Source organism: Glycine soja, chromosome 19 (assembly GCF_004193775.1).
Source record: "Glycine soja cultivar W05 chromosome 19, ASM419377v2, whole genome shotgun sequence".
Taxonomy (NCBI): domain Eukaryota; kingdom Viridiplantae; phylum Streptophyta; class Magnoliopsida; order Fabales; family Fabaceae; genus Glycine; species Glycine soja.
In genome coordinates this window covers 37,502,364-37,516,883 of record NC_041020.1, presented here as the reverse complement: position 1 = coordinate 37,516,883, position 14,520 = coordinate 37,502,364, and positions in this window count along the sequence as shown.

Here is a 14,520-nt window from a genome sequence, read left to right as displayed (position 1 = left end):
TTATATTCTCTATAAGATTTGATAATAGAGACAAGCCTACGACTGCAAGGTATCTTACAAATGCAAGAGGGAAATGAGTTTGAAATTATCAAGTTCTTGTACAGGCCTTTCAAATTAGCAAAATGTGCAATAATTAATAAATATCCTTGCATGAATACAATTTTTTTCCAATTTAATCCTTAAATTTGTATCTTGCTGTCATTTTATTAATTCGTTAAAGCTAAAGTTAAAATTTCATCTAAGTCTTTGAAATTAATTTTTTTTATTTAAGTCTCTAAACTTATGTTGTTATTATTACTTAACTTCCTAGACTAGGGACTAAAATGAAAAAAAAAATATTTTTAGGAACTTTAAATGAAATTCTAAAAGTTTTCAAGAATTTATTTTAGTTTTTTTTAAGTTTTAAGGATTAAAATGACAACAAGATATAAATTAGTCATTTATTTGTTTAAAAATAGAAAAGTTGTTACCTTGATAGGATCTCTCTCCCACATGTCGTTCTTTACCTCTAGAGCCATTTTCATCCATATAACAGTATATAGCATGAAAGGATCTAAACAATGGTTGCTCTATGAAAGCACCAAAGTGTTGCACTTATACTATGTTGTAAAAGTCAAATTTGTAATGCTCTAGCTTTAGTAGAACTCTATGGAGAATTGTTACTTATTGGTTTAATTGTAATTTTCACCCTAATTCTTATTTTATTTTTATAAATTTTATCTTCAATAAGTTCATTTGATGTATTTTATCTTAACTTCTAAAAATTTACAAATTTTTAGCTTCTACAATTTGTTTGTTAATTGATTAATGAAAAGTTTGTATGTCATATTGATATAAGCGAGATATAAATGTGTTTTTATTTTGTTAGTATTGGTTTAATTTTCACTCTAATTTTTTACTCTTTGACAAATTTTACACACAGATCCTTTTATGTATATGTCCCTTTTTCAACATTATGTACATGAATACTAAGGATGAGTATACAGATCTACATTTGCGAATTGGTTCATTAAGTCTATGAACCATGCATATAATAAGTCTTTTATTTTTTAAATCAACATAGTTATATTGAATTTTTTAGTCTATCTGGCTAAGCCCAGGACTTCATGTGCAAACTTGCGGACTACTCACGTAACCCCCCTAAGTCTAATGTTGTGCGTTTTATTTTATTTTATTTTTTAAAAAAATCTACATAGTTATATCAAACAGTTGAGTTTAACCTTTTAAGCCTATGGACCTAGCAAGATTTATGCATGGACTTGCGAACTATTGGCATAACCCAACTAAGTCTAATGTTGTGTGCTTTGGATAAAAAAAGGAGAAGGGTCACTTACTCTCACTTAACAACATTATACACACTTAAGATTCAACCTCATAGAACTCAAAACCTAATTGCACAAATCCATCTTCCTTTTCTCAAGTCATCCTTCCTTGGCTTTGTCGTACCGTTGGCCGCCACACCTTTCTTCGGCCACCTTTGCTTCCATCCGACCCTCCCTGCGTCACAACACTTCGTAGTTCACACCAGCCCTCTTTCATATACACTCGCTCACACCAAGTTTGGTCTTCATTGCTGGATCGTCACACTCGCACCATTGTGCTCGTGCCTCCGTTGTAGGTCACTGACGACACAAAACAACATAACCCTTCCTTTGTTTGCTCTTTCATGGTGCATCTTCCTTATGATTTATTTGGATTGTGGTGAAAGGAGAAAGGAAAGGGGAGAGATAGCGGGTTCAAATCCTCCTGCTAGCAAAAATTAACAATACCAACAACTTACATTTGCTAATAAAAAAATGATTGATTTGGACCCATGAACCAATTTGTTTATCCGTAGGTTTTGCGACCAGATATAAACCATAAAAAACTATTTATTTGACAAATTAAACTTATCCAACCTTTTTAAAACACAAGTTTCATAGTTCCTACATTAAACAGATCAAACCAGTCCATATACCCACCTCTACTCAACAGCCCCCTCCCAAATTTATTAACTCAAATGTCCCCTTTTGTGCATAGGTGTAAATTTGGTTTTGTGGAATTGAATTCACACTGTTATTTTTTCTTCTTCCAAATACTCATTAAGAATTCAAGTCCCCTAAACTTGAATTCTTAAGGTTCTTATTTTCATTTTTATTATTTTTGTTTTTTTAATTTATTTGTAATTTGTTTTCATATTTATTTGTATTATTGTACCCCAAAATATATTTAAAAACAGTCTTCAAGATTGTGAAAGAATATTAAGAAACATATAGTATTTTCATAAACAAAAATTATTTTCTTTTTTTCTTCATTAAAAAAGCTAGGGTAGCGACTAATTTTCCTTGGAAGAAATATTAATAGTAAAAGCGAGTATAAAATAAACAATTCGAATTAGAGTTAGGTAAAAGCGTAAGTGATGCAGTCATATAACAAAGCCACTAATTAGTAGTGTAGGATTTGTTCGGTGTCGGTAGCAATCATCAATCGTCATCTAACATGTTTATTTTCCTTCTAGGTTTGAATAGTATAGATTAAAAAATGAAGAGAATTTCCTTGTTTATATTTTAAAATTATTAAAATTTCATAGGGATATATAAGGAATATTTGAAAATGTTTACATATTAACGATAGTCTTTCATTAAGTTATTTTATAAATTGTTAAATAAAATATTTTCACCAAATTTTAGAAATTAATGAAAAAATTCTTGTTGAATTCCCTCATTAATTCTTGTGATATTTTTTTTAATTATGTTATTGGTACAAATATTTATTACTTTTATTGATGATTAATCTCTATCAACGAATTTGACTGACTAATTTTTATGGAATTTTTATTTTTTTAATTATATTTTTTATCTATAAGACTTAAACTCAATATCTTACTTAAGAAAATTGAGTATAATACTATTCAAATCAACAATTTATTAGTTTTTCTTCTAACATTTAAAATAAAATTTACTTTGTTTAGTCCATGATCTTTACCCCAAGTTCCCAACTACCCTAAACGAAATGAAAGGAACTAGGGATGCTTTTTTGTGATTTATATATGGGTCTCCCGAAGGGTCAAAATCATAAAGTGGTGATTCATGCATGCTTACAACAAAATCGGGGTCAGTTATTATAACATAAGGACGGAAAAGACAGAAAATTTTTAGACAAGAGAATATTGGGTGGGATTTTGGTCTTTGAAAGAGAGTCGCAAAGCCTTTGTTAACGGCATTGCTTTGGTTTTGGAGCAAACTTTAGTATCATCTTAAAAGCTCGATATAAATCGTTGATAAAGTATAAACTATACATACTTTCTGTCACTTTATATATCATTTTACTTTGCCTTTGCTTTTAGAGTTTTTGTTTTTAATCTTTTATAAGTAAACGTGCACACGTACGTGTGCAAGATCAATGGAGATAAAACAGAAAATAAATATTGCAAGGTTGAAGAGGGGGAAATTTTATCTTTATTTTTAATTACAATTGCTATATTGTTTAGTAAGAAAATATATGTATAAGTTAATTTTTATACATTTATTTATAAAAAGAAATATAATATTTTTTGTTAAAAACGATAGAGATGATAATAATAATCCTGGCTAATTTTAAAATTTTGTCTTGAAGCCACAACAGACGTACATTATTCTTTCTTTCTTCTTTTATATAGCTAGCAACTGTAGTTAATAAAAAGAACTTTTACCTTATAAAATGATGTCACTTTAATAAGGTAAAAGAGATTTACCTTCGCCTTCATTGGGGGCAACGTCACTCCAAATATGATAACTATGCTCATTTATTTTTTGAGTGAAATATTTGAACAAATTACACGCCTTTTATTTATTTTGAAAAATTAAAGTTATAATTTAATAACATATACTTTAAAAAAGAAATAAGTGAATATATGTTAGCAACCATGAGTACCAAACATTTACTTATATTTTAGTTAAAAAAATAATATGATAGTAAATACGCTTTATTGTATTTAAAAATTATAACTTATTATATAACATGTCCCTTTTTAAAAAAATAAGTTGATGTATATATAAGTAAATCCTATGTATATTGAGACAATAATAATGCAATTTCTAATTAGTTTTGCAAGAAATGCAAGTTCCAAATCTAAGTTAGGTCAGACATTTAGTCATCCTAACAAAGTCAAATTGAATACAAAAAATAATGTAAGCTTCAAAGTTAGGTTAGGACATTAATACTTTTAAGGAAACCGGTTTTGATGTGATATGTTGTATCGATCATTAATACTAGGGGGAAAAAATAGATCCATATGCCGTTTTGAGATTGCAAATTTTGGGAATGACCTTTTATAATTTATAATATGTTTGGATTAGTCTCATGAGAAATCAAGTTTTTTTTTTATGATGAAGGTAAAACAATAAATAATTACTTATAATTTTTTATGGTATTGCCATGATTTTGTAAATAAAATTGATTTTTGAGTTATCCTAACACACTAGTTGATATGACTCTCTTTTGGATGGAAGAGTTAAATGATATCTTTTCTCTTTTGCATAATAAAATTATATAATTCTCTTCTCAAAGAGTTTACACAGGATTAATGCATTTTTTTTAAAAGAAGCACGTTGGTTTATTTCATTGCATTGTTATACACATCTTACATAGTGAAGTTCTATATTATTCCTCTATACTTTTGATTATTAATTAAAACTAAAAGTAGTTTATAGTAAAAATTTAAATAATTCTAAATCAATTTTTAGATTTGGGCCTCATCCAATTATATTCATGAACCCAATCCAAATCTAGAACCATAGCACAAGAAAATATTTTATAATATTTGAGTGTTTCCCACCAAAGGAGTTAATTTTCCAACCCCTCTTCTTCATGATTCACCATAGTCAAACCATTTCAGGTAAACCTACTTGCACCTCCCAAATGTGCTCATTGCACCGATCTTTCTAAAAAGAAAGCGACGCTCTAGTTATTTTTTACCAACTTAACTATTGTATTGTTTTTGCAAGTCACTGTTGCAAAAGACCTATAAACTAGTTTTGTTTAACAACTTGGACTATGACTTTATTGTACATAAACTATATTGTGTTGCTAGAAGTTATCAAATTACGTTTTCCGCTGTATAATTCATTGAAATTTGAAAATATATCTTTGAAAGTGTTTATGGTATTAAATTAAAAAAAAGGTTTGGCACAAAGATTTCATGTGCGTATATTTCTTTGATAAATGTTTTTGCTTTGTTCATATTCTGATTCATTTTCCATTAACTTCGATTATCATTTGTTTAGAACATGAGAAGATAGAGAAAAAATATATAATTAGCAAATTGATGACCTAGAATAATTTAGAGTTGGAGAAACTCAATGGGTGTAGCTTAGTTAATAATATAAAGCTGAGTTTGATCTCGGTAGAATATATTTTTGAAGAGGGACAAATAACTTTAAGTATGATTAAGTCTCGAACTGATATAAAATTGAAGGAGCCAATTTTGTTTGAATTAAGCTGGCCTTTTGGGTGTGCCAAAGATAGAAAAACAAAAAAGTAACAAGCGGGGATGGAAAGAAACAAGAAGGAGTATGGAAAGCAACAACAAGGATGGAAAGGAACATGAAGGATCACAATTTTCTATTTCTCCAAATTTCCAACGTAATATATGGAATCAAACATGTTGAAGATCTTCAGAAGGTGGGGCAAAATGTGTGATTTGTTCATTGCAAAACAAAGGGATAAAAAGGGCTTTGGATTCGAGTTTGTCAGATTTGAAGGGGTACAAAATGAGAAAGAACTAAAATGGAAACTCGACTAAATCACCATTGACAACAACAAATTGCACGTTAATTTCCCACGATACAGGAAGATGCTAAGGAAAGAAAGTGTGGCACAACAAAGGAAGGAACAAAACCAACAACTTAAAAATATGGTAGTTAAAAGGATTGATGGAGATAAGGAAGGCACAAGGAGGTCCTATGTGACAGTAGCAAAAGATACATAGTCCCAACAAACATAAGCTATGAGTGTGACTAATAACAAGAGGCTGGAAAATGGGGGTAAAGCAACAACAACAACTCATGTGGAGAAGAGAGAGTGGCTATGCTCAGGTCTTGTAGGTACCTTAATAGACTTAATTAAGTTCGGCAAGATGTTGAAGGCTTACTTAACGAAGGATGGGGGATATATTCCTGAACTACTTGGGAGATGATTTGGTTCTCAAAAGAGGAACAACGCTATCAAAGGCACAGGGTCTAATTGAATCTACAAATGAAGGAGTTATGTCCCTGTTCAGCTTTATACAACCATGGAACCCCGATATAGTCACAAGTAAAAGACTGTGTTGGATCTTATGTGAAGGAGCTCCTCTCCAAGCATGGGGCAAGCAACTCTTTACGCATATAGTGAATTTGTTTGATACCTTCTTGGCTTTGGACAATGAAACTACAAATATGGAATGATTTGACTAGGCAAGCATACTTGTCAAGGTCTCCTCCCCTTTGCCAATAGCGAACAACTACAACATAAAGGTAAATGGAAGCCTACACCACATTAGAGTTATAAAGGAAGATAAATCACATGTAAATCAGTGTCTATGTTGGCTATGAAAGCAACAAGGTCATCTTGGTGATGAAGACTTAGTTCAAAGTGTGGAGGGAATGGATGTTTAGTCATCTTCAATGGAGTGCTCCTCAGTTGAGTTCGACGTCAGCGAGCACCACTTCCTAAGTTCTGGTAGGAACAAATGCTCTATGATAGGCTCTGGTCTTTATTCGTTGAACAATAATGGGAAAGACAAAAGGGGTAATGAGGGTGATAGTTGTGCATCACTCTGACTAGAAAAAAAAAACAAAAGCCTTAGGGTTAGTGTGTCTAATACACAAACCCTATTTCAAATTGATAGGGGGCATGGGGGAAAAAGATGGAAAAAGTGCAAGAAAAAAGGCTATAGAAAAGTAAAAGGGGAGCAATAATGGTAGCAAAAAGGTGGGTACAAGCAAAAAGATGTTGAAGCACAATGGGGCTGAGGCGATGGGATATCTAGAGTATATTCAAATTTTGAAAAGAGGTTAACCTAATGTTGTAGTAGAATTTAGGTCAATGCATAATTTGGCATGTAATAGTGAAGGGACTTTCAAAGGGAGTGTACATGAGCCATTTCTGGGCCAAATGGATTTTATAAAAATCAATAATGGATCTCTTATTAATGAAGCTAAGAATGGGCCTATTAACTTAGAAGGGGCTACAAAGGAGGCATATCTTGATAATGAAGACACAACATCCCTTATCTTTTTTACTTGAGAGAAGATATAGGGATTGTTTAGCAACACCTCTAGGCAGTCATGAGGTAGCTAATGGGGTGACAAGAGATCCACTTGGACAAAACTACTTAGAAGAAAGCTCACAAGTCCATATGGGGAAGGGGAAGAAGATACAATTCTCACCTAGTAGAATTTTGAAGGGAAATAAAGATAAGGGATAAATTTGTCTTGACTCGTGCTCTCCTACAACCCAAGTAAAGGTGGTCATTAATTTCATTCGGCTCAGGTTTCAAAAACAATTTATTACATTAGGATTAATAGGGTGCAAGGGATTCATTCTAGTAATAGGTTGGTTGTTTGGCTCAATGGCTAAGTAAATCAAACAAGGCCTTGATAATTTCCACCTTATATATGTACTTAAACAATTTAAGAATCATGCAAAATCAAGAAATTAAGGACAATCATTCTCTCACAATTATAAGGTCACATATCTCATCGAGCATTTATGAAGTGCTCAGCTTACCATACCATGATTTCCATTCAGACGTGCTAAACTCTTCACTCTTGTGCTTTCTATTCATACTTCATCACTCACAATGACTCCTGCTCACAAGAATCAAAATTTTCACAATCAGTACACGGTATAACTCATTCATCAATTCATCCAGAACAAGTCGTGGCCAATTACTGATTTCTTATGTCTTTATCATGCAATTTTTATTCAATGACTAAAATTAAACTATTAGAATTAACTGCTGAAATTAAATCAAAGAAAACTAAAAAAGGAAAAATAAAGAAAAAAAAAGAATCCTGGTCAAAATGGGCCTTAATCCTGTATGGGCCCTAGATCCCAAGCTCTCTGAGCATCACTGATGTTTGCAACATAATCATCATCAGCTTCAACATCTGCGACATCATCAACAGCAACACCAGAGGTGTCACCCCCTTCCCCCTAACAGAAGGAAGTTGGACTCCAGGCCGAGTAACTTGAGCTAGGAATGCCTCTGGTGTCATCATCGACTGTTGGAAGAAGAGATGGTGGAGGCTCTGCATCAATAGGTACTGGCCGTGGTGGAAGCTATGCAACATAGGGAGGAGCTGTTTCGACTGAGTAGAAGGCAAAGAAGTCTGGCCGACAGGTGGAGGAGAGATGTCTGAAGAAGGGATCGCTAGTGGAGGAGCTGGTGGAATGTCTGAAGTGGCTCGAGTCCTAACCTGTTTTGGCCTTAGGAAGACATTAGAAGAGTTTACAGGATTCACAGCTGGCTTGACCTTATCTTCTTCTAGAAACACAAAATTCAGGTGCCACCCAACAAGGTTAGTTTTTTTTTCTCAATTTCCTCCACCTTAAAACAAGTCTTGCTATCATTGGGATGCTCAATCATCTCAAACAAGTTGAAGGTGGCTTTCTGGTCCTTCACCCTCATATCCAAGTTGCCTTTCCCCATGTCCACAACACACTTTGCAATCAGCATGAATGAACGACCCAGAATCAAGGGAATCTCAGCATCTTCTTTAATGTCCATGATTACAAAGTCCATTGAAAAGTGAGTTGGCGGACTTTGACCAGGACGTCTTCAACTACCCCGAAAGGTCTTGTGATGGAACTGTATGCTAGCTGGAGTGTCTTCCTTGTAGGAGCTATCTTCATATTTTTTATTCTTTGGCACATGGACAAGGGCATCAAGTTGATGTTTGCTCCTAAGTCAATGAGAGCCTTCCCTACGGACACATCCTAATGGAGCTTGGGATGGTCACATTTCTTGGATCTTTGAGCTTGTGTGGTAGCTTCCTCTGGGAAACTGCACTGTAATTGTCCTCTACCACTATGCTCTCATTGTTGATATATCTCCCTTTCTTTGTGAGGAGGTCCTTTAGGAATTTGGTATACAATGGCATCTGCTGTAAAACCTCTCTAAAGGGAATGGTGATCTCCAACTTATTGAAGATGTTTAGAACACGAGCAAAGTATCGCTCCTTGCCTTTCTTGGATGACACCAAGGGATATGGAACTTTCTTCACTGGGACTGAGGGTATCTCCTTTCTAGCCTCTTGAGCTAACTGGCTCTTAGTCTGGGTCTTTGTGGTTGAGACCTCATCACCACTCTCCTTACTCTTTTTTTTTTCTTTTTCTCCATTTTCTCTATTTTCCTTTTCTCCTTCCTCATCACTCACATCCTACTCAATTCTCTTTTCCTTCTCATCACTTTCCCTCCTAGTGAAAATTATCTTGCATTCGTCCTTAGGATTCTTCTCAGTGTTGGCCACAATGGTTCTGGTGGGTCTTTCAGCCATTTGCTTAGCTAATTGGCCCATCTGCATCTCTAGATTCTTGATTGCTGACTCAATGCTCTTTTGGTGTGACAAGGTGATTTGCATGAACTACGCCAGCATTTCTTCCAACTTAGTGGTTTTTTCATAGAGGTTGGGCTCTTGGTTGGGAGGCTGATCGGATGGACCTCCAACCTTGGCCCTAAGAGAAATTTCCTCTCTGATCGAATCCTGGGGGTCCTCCTTGATGGAATCCTAGATGATTCTGATTGCCCATGTAGTTGACTTTGTTAGATGGATCATCTTGAGCCATGCATGAGCTTGACTCATGAGCACCACCACAGATGTTACATCCCTCAATGTGCATGACTGAAGATAAAGAAGGTTGCACTGCATGCAGTTGTTAAGGGAGATTACTCAGAGTTGTTGTGAGGGTCTCTCCAAGGTCTTGGTCAGGAGCTTGTTTTGAGCCAACATAACATCTTGAGAAGTGAGCTCAAGAAGACTTTTCTTTGTGGGTGTGTAGGCTCGATCACGGAGGATGGCATGATCACTGACTGCAATATCCTCTATCAGCTCCACAGCTTCTTCTAAAGTCTTCAGTTTAATCTTCCCATCAGTGGATGCATCGAGAAGCTGCTTGGAATGGGATCTCAAGCCATCAATGAAGATGTTGAGCTAAATCGGCTTGTTGAACCCATGTGTAGGAGTCTTCTAGAGTAACCTATGGAAGCGGTCAAGTGCTTCACTCAATGATTTGTCAAGGTGTTGGTGGAAGGATGAGATTTCCACCTTTCCTTCAGCGGTCTTGGACTCTGGAAAGTAATTCTTTAGGAACTTCTCCACCACCTCTTCCCATGTCCGCAGGCTATTCCCCTTGAATAAGTGAAGCCATCTTTTTGCTTCACCAACCAAGGAGAAAGAGAATAAGTTGAGGTGGATGGCGTCTTCTGGCACTCCTGCTATCTTCACCATGTTGCAGATTTTGATGTATGTGGCAAGGTGCAAGTACGAGTCTTCGCTTAGTAGGCCATGGAAAAGATTCCCTTGGATCAACTAGATGATGGAATGTGGATATGTGATGTTGGCCATTTAAACATCCAGTCTGGCTATGCTTGTGAAGTATTGAGGTGTAGTAGAGTTAAAGTAGTCCTCTAGCGTCATCCTCTAGGGACGATTTTTTGCCAATATGTGTTTTTCAGAGAAGGGATATGGACTGGTCACATGAGAAAGAGTGGACATCCAGATGATGGTCATCTCTCTCCTTGGTTAACTTGTACCTCTTGTTGTTCTCTCATTCTTCTTGCAACATTGTTCCTTCTGCAAGTCGCTTCGATCTCTAGATTCAAGGGAACAAGGTTTTTCCTAGCAAATGTACCTTGCATACAAGAAAAAGAAACACTGTTGTGTAGATTATCAAGGTAAAAGAATTAAAAAAGAAATTAAATAAAGAATAAAAGAATCAAGAATGATTGTCCGCAAATTGGGGTTTGTAACAACCAAGTGCGTAAACCAAAGTCCTCGGCAACGATGCCAAAAACTTGTTAACTCGTTGGCAAGTGTACCAATTCGTTTTAAGTAGTAAAAGACTCGGAAGTCCGAGTGTCAAATCCATAAGGACTTTGATTGTACTTAACGTGATACAAACCTAATTTTTAAGCAATTAGAAGAAGTAGAAGAAATAAGAGATTGTAAGTGTGAAAATTGGAGTAAGAGATAAAGAAAGAAATAACTAGAAAAAATAAACAATAATTTAAATGTAGAAAGATGAATTCAAAATTTGATAATGTTGACACCTAGCATGCCAAAAGTACTTGTAATGTAATGTTAATGATTTTCTCTATCTAATGAAATCCATGTTTCCACCCACATCTACTAAGACACTCTATCTTTGGTTTCCCACAAGAAGAGCCTAATTTATTTATTCTTTTCTCCCAGATTTCTCTGCAAAGATAAAAATAATAAACCCCATTAAGATTAGAGATGCATAAATTAGGAAAAACAAACAACAATCTATTTCTACCAATGAATTTATTTAGATACTCTTCCCCAGTTCTTTAGAAAAACAATCATTTTTCAATGCATTATCCTCTAAAAGTTATATGGATGATTAGGCCATAACAAACAGAAAAACAAAAAGAAGAATAATAGAAACAAGATTGCATTAAATATATAATGCAAAAGAGTTACATTGCAAGAGTTTGGTCTGCCAGCCTCCCAACAAGGGGGTTTAGCCTCTCATAGCCATGAGAGGTTTTACACTTCATGGGCTAATGTGGATGGAAGAAAGGGCTAGATCACTAGAGGAAAGAAAAGGGGGAATGGCTAAGAAGGAGGATTTCCCCTATTAGAGGTGCTCAGGCTTTGGATTTATTCACTAGAGAGCTCTAAGACTCGGTGTGTATTTTCCTTCTGCTTCCTACTCCTTTTATAGGCCTAATGCAACTTACTTTTCACGCTGATTTTGCGCTTAGCACGAGGTCTCACGCTAAGCACACCTTTGGGCTTCTTCGTGGACTTTCTTCGCGTTAAGCTTGGATTGCACGCTAAGGGAGCTATCCAATTCTTCCAACTTTTCTTCAAGGATTTTTCATTCAGTTTTTGCATCAATTTTGCTCTGAAGCACTTGAAATATTCTACTTTTGACTTCTGCTTATCAAAAATTGCAAAGATGTTAATTTCTTCATTATTTCATTAAAATCAATATTAAAGTGTAGAAATTACAATCATTATTAGCCAAAATTGACTATCAAATTAACTCAGATTTTGCAGTTATCAGTGAGTTGAAAAAATGTTTGTAGGCCAAAGAAGCATGGAGGATTTGGGATAAAAATATCTTGGATATTTTAATGCAGCACTTCTAGGCAAGTGGAAATGGAATTTATTTTACCATCAAGATGCCTTATGGGGCAAAATCATTGAATCTAAATATGGGGGCTGGGGAGACCTTCTTGATGGGAATGTGCCAAACTCATCATTTATATGGTGGTGTGATTTATGTGCCATATGTGGTGAAAATGATTCACCAAATTGGTTTGTCTCTAATTTCAAATGGAATACTGGTGATGGAAGCAAAGTGATATTTTGACTTGACAATTAGTTGGAAAAAAATCCTCTAGCTATAGCTTACTCGAGGTTTTTTTCATTATCAAACCAAAAATATGATAATCTTCGTAGTATGGGTTATTGGGATAATGGTCTATGGAATTGGAACTTAGAATGACCCCACTTTGCGTGGGAGGAGGAAGTTTGTATAGATCTTCATAGAAAGCCTGATACTGCATCCCAAATTTATCAAATAATTCATGGATTTGGTTTCTTGAACCCAATGGCAAATATACGACAAATTCAACATATTGGGCTATATATGAAGTTGTTGAGGACACTCATGCACAAGACATCTTCTCTAAAATTTGGAGCATGCACATCCCACCTAAAGTGCAATGCTTCATTTGGAGGTTGGTAGTGCATAGACTACCTTGCAAGAAATACTTAAATAAGAGAGGAATCCAATTATCTTCACTATCTTGCCCTTTTGTGATCTGGACATTGAAACTGTCGAACACATATTCTTTTTATGTTCCTGTATCCAAGAATTTTGGTCATTTTGCTCTCTTTGGCTTGATGAATCAACATTGCTACCTTTATCTCTTAAGTTGCATTTTCTGCAACATTAAGGTAGCCACTCTTCATATCTAATTGGTCAAGTGAGAATGGTTATTTGGGCGCCAATCACAAGGAATATATGGAAAGCATGTAATCTGTGTTTTTAAAAAGCAAAATTTAGAAAGACAAATTGATACAATATATCATGTTTTTTGCTTGGTTTTGGTTGGAAAATCGCAGCTGAGGTTGGGACCTTCCCTCAATGGCAAGTGAACATTTGATCTATGTGAAGCAAATTTCGTGATATAACCAGACCTACAAGTTGTAGTTTCATATTTAATCATTAATGGTGTGTGTCTCTTTATCTTGTTGGCATGCATGGGACATCCTATGTATGATAATTTAATTTGGTTGTTGGTTGAATAAAGATCATTGAATTTTTGGTGTAGGCTACATTTATTGGTTGCCCAGCTTATTATCCTTATGAAGATGCATGATTGTGATAACTTTCGCGTCTCCCTTCATTGTAGGGACTTGTGCTATTTTGGCAAGCTAGGAATATCACGTGTAATTACAAAAGAATAATGCTAATTGGTGGAGACTTAATGTGGATCATGTTACGTTTGGGTTGCTAGCGCTTTGGGAGTTTACTTTTATTAACATCAATTGACATGGTTTGTATTTCTGTTGATTTCATAGGTTATGAAATATTTACATTCACTTATTAATATCTTGTAAACTTGGGAATGATGGGTGATTTACTGTTAGGAGAGAGAAAACACCTCAACACTTGAAGGATTATGTTTAAGGAATTTTGACACAATTTCGGTTATTTGGTAGTGCTCCATGATGTTAGTAGTAGTAGTGCTCAATTCTGTTATGAGCAGTAGTGTATTAGGATAATTCTGTTAGTGTTCCCTCTGTGTGCCTAAAGGATTTTGTTAGTGACTTTTGTCTCGTAGTGAGCACATATAACTATATATATGCATTGTATTGATAGAAGGGAAATAAGAAGAATATAAGCAAAGTTTTCTCTCTATGTCTTAAGCTTTTCTACCCTCTTCTCTCTGCTTTTGCATTTCTGCTTCTATTCAGGTTCATAACATTTGGTGCTTTCATTGAGCTCCAATGGTGGAACCTGACCGATGGAATCCCATCCTTGACCGACTTGAGGCCGCCATTGCCCACTTCACTGCCACCTAAGCCTCCATGGAAGCCAAAATAGATGTCTTTCTCTTGAAAATGGATAACCTGTTAATCAATCAACACCCTCCATCTTCTTCTTCTGCGCAGGCACCCCCCGTACACGCACCCATGTCATCGCCGCCACCCATGCCGATTCTACTTCCATGCCCTGCGATGATGCAACAAAGCCAAGCACCCATGCCTACTCCTCATCTCCCCGCCAACAGCAAGCACCACGTTCCCCACACGTCCT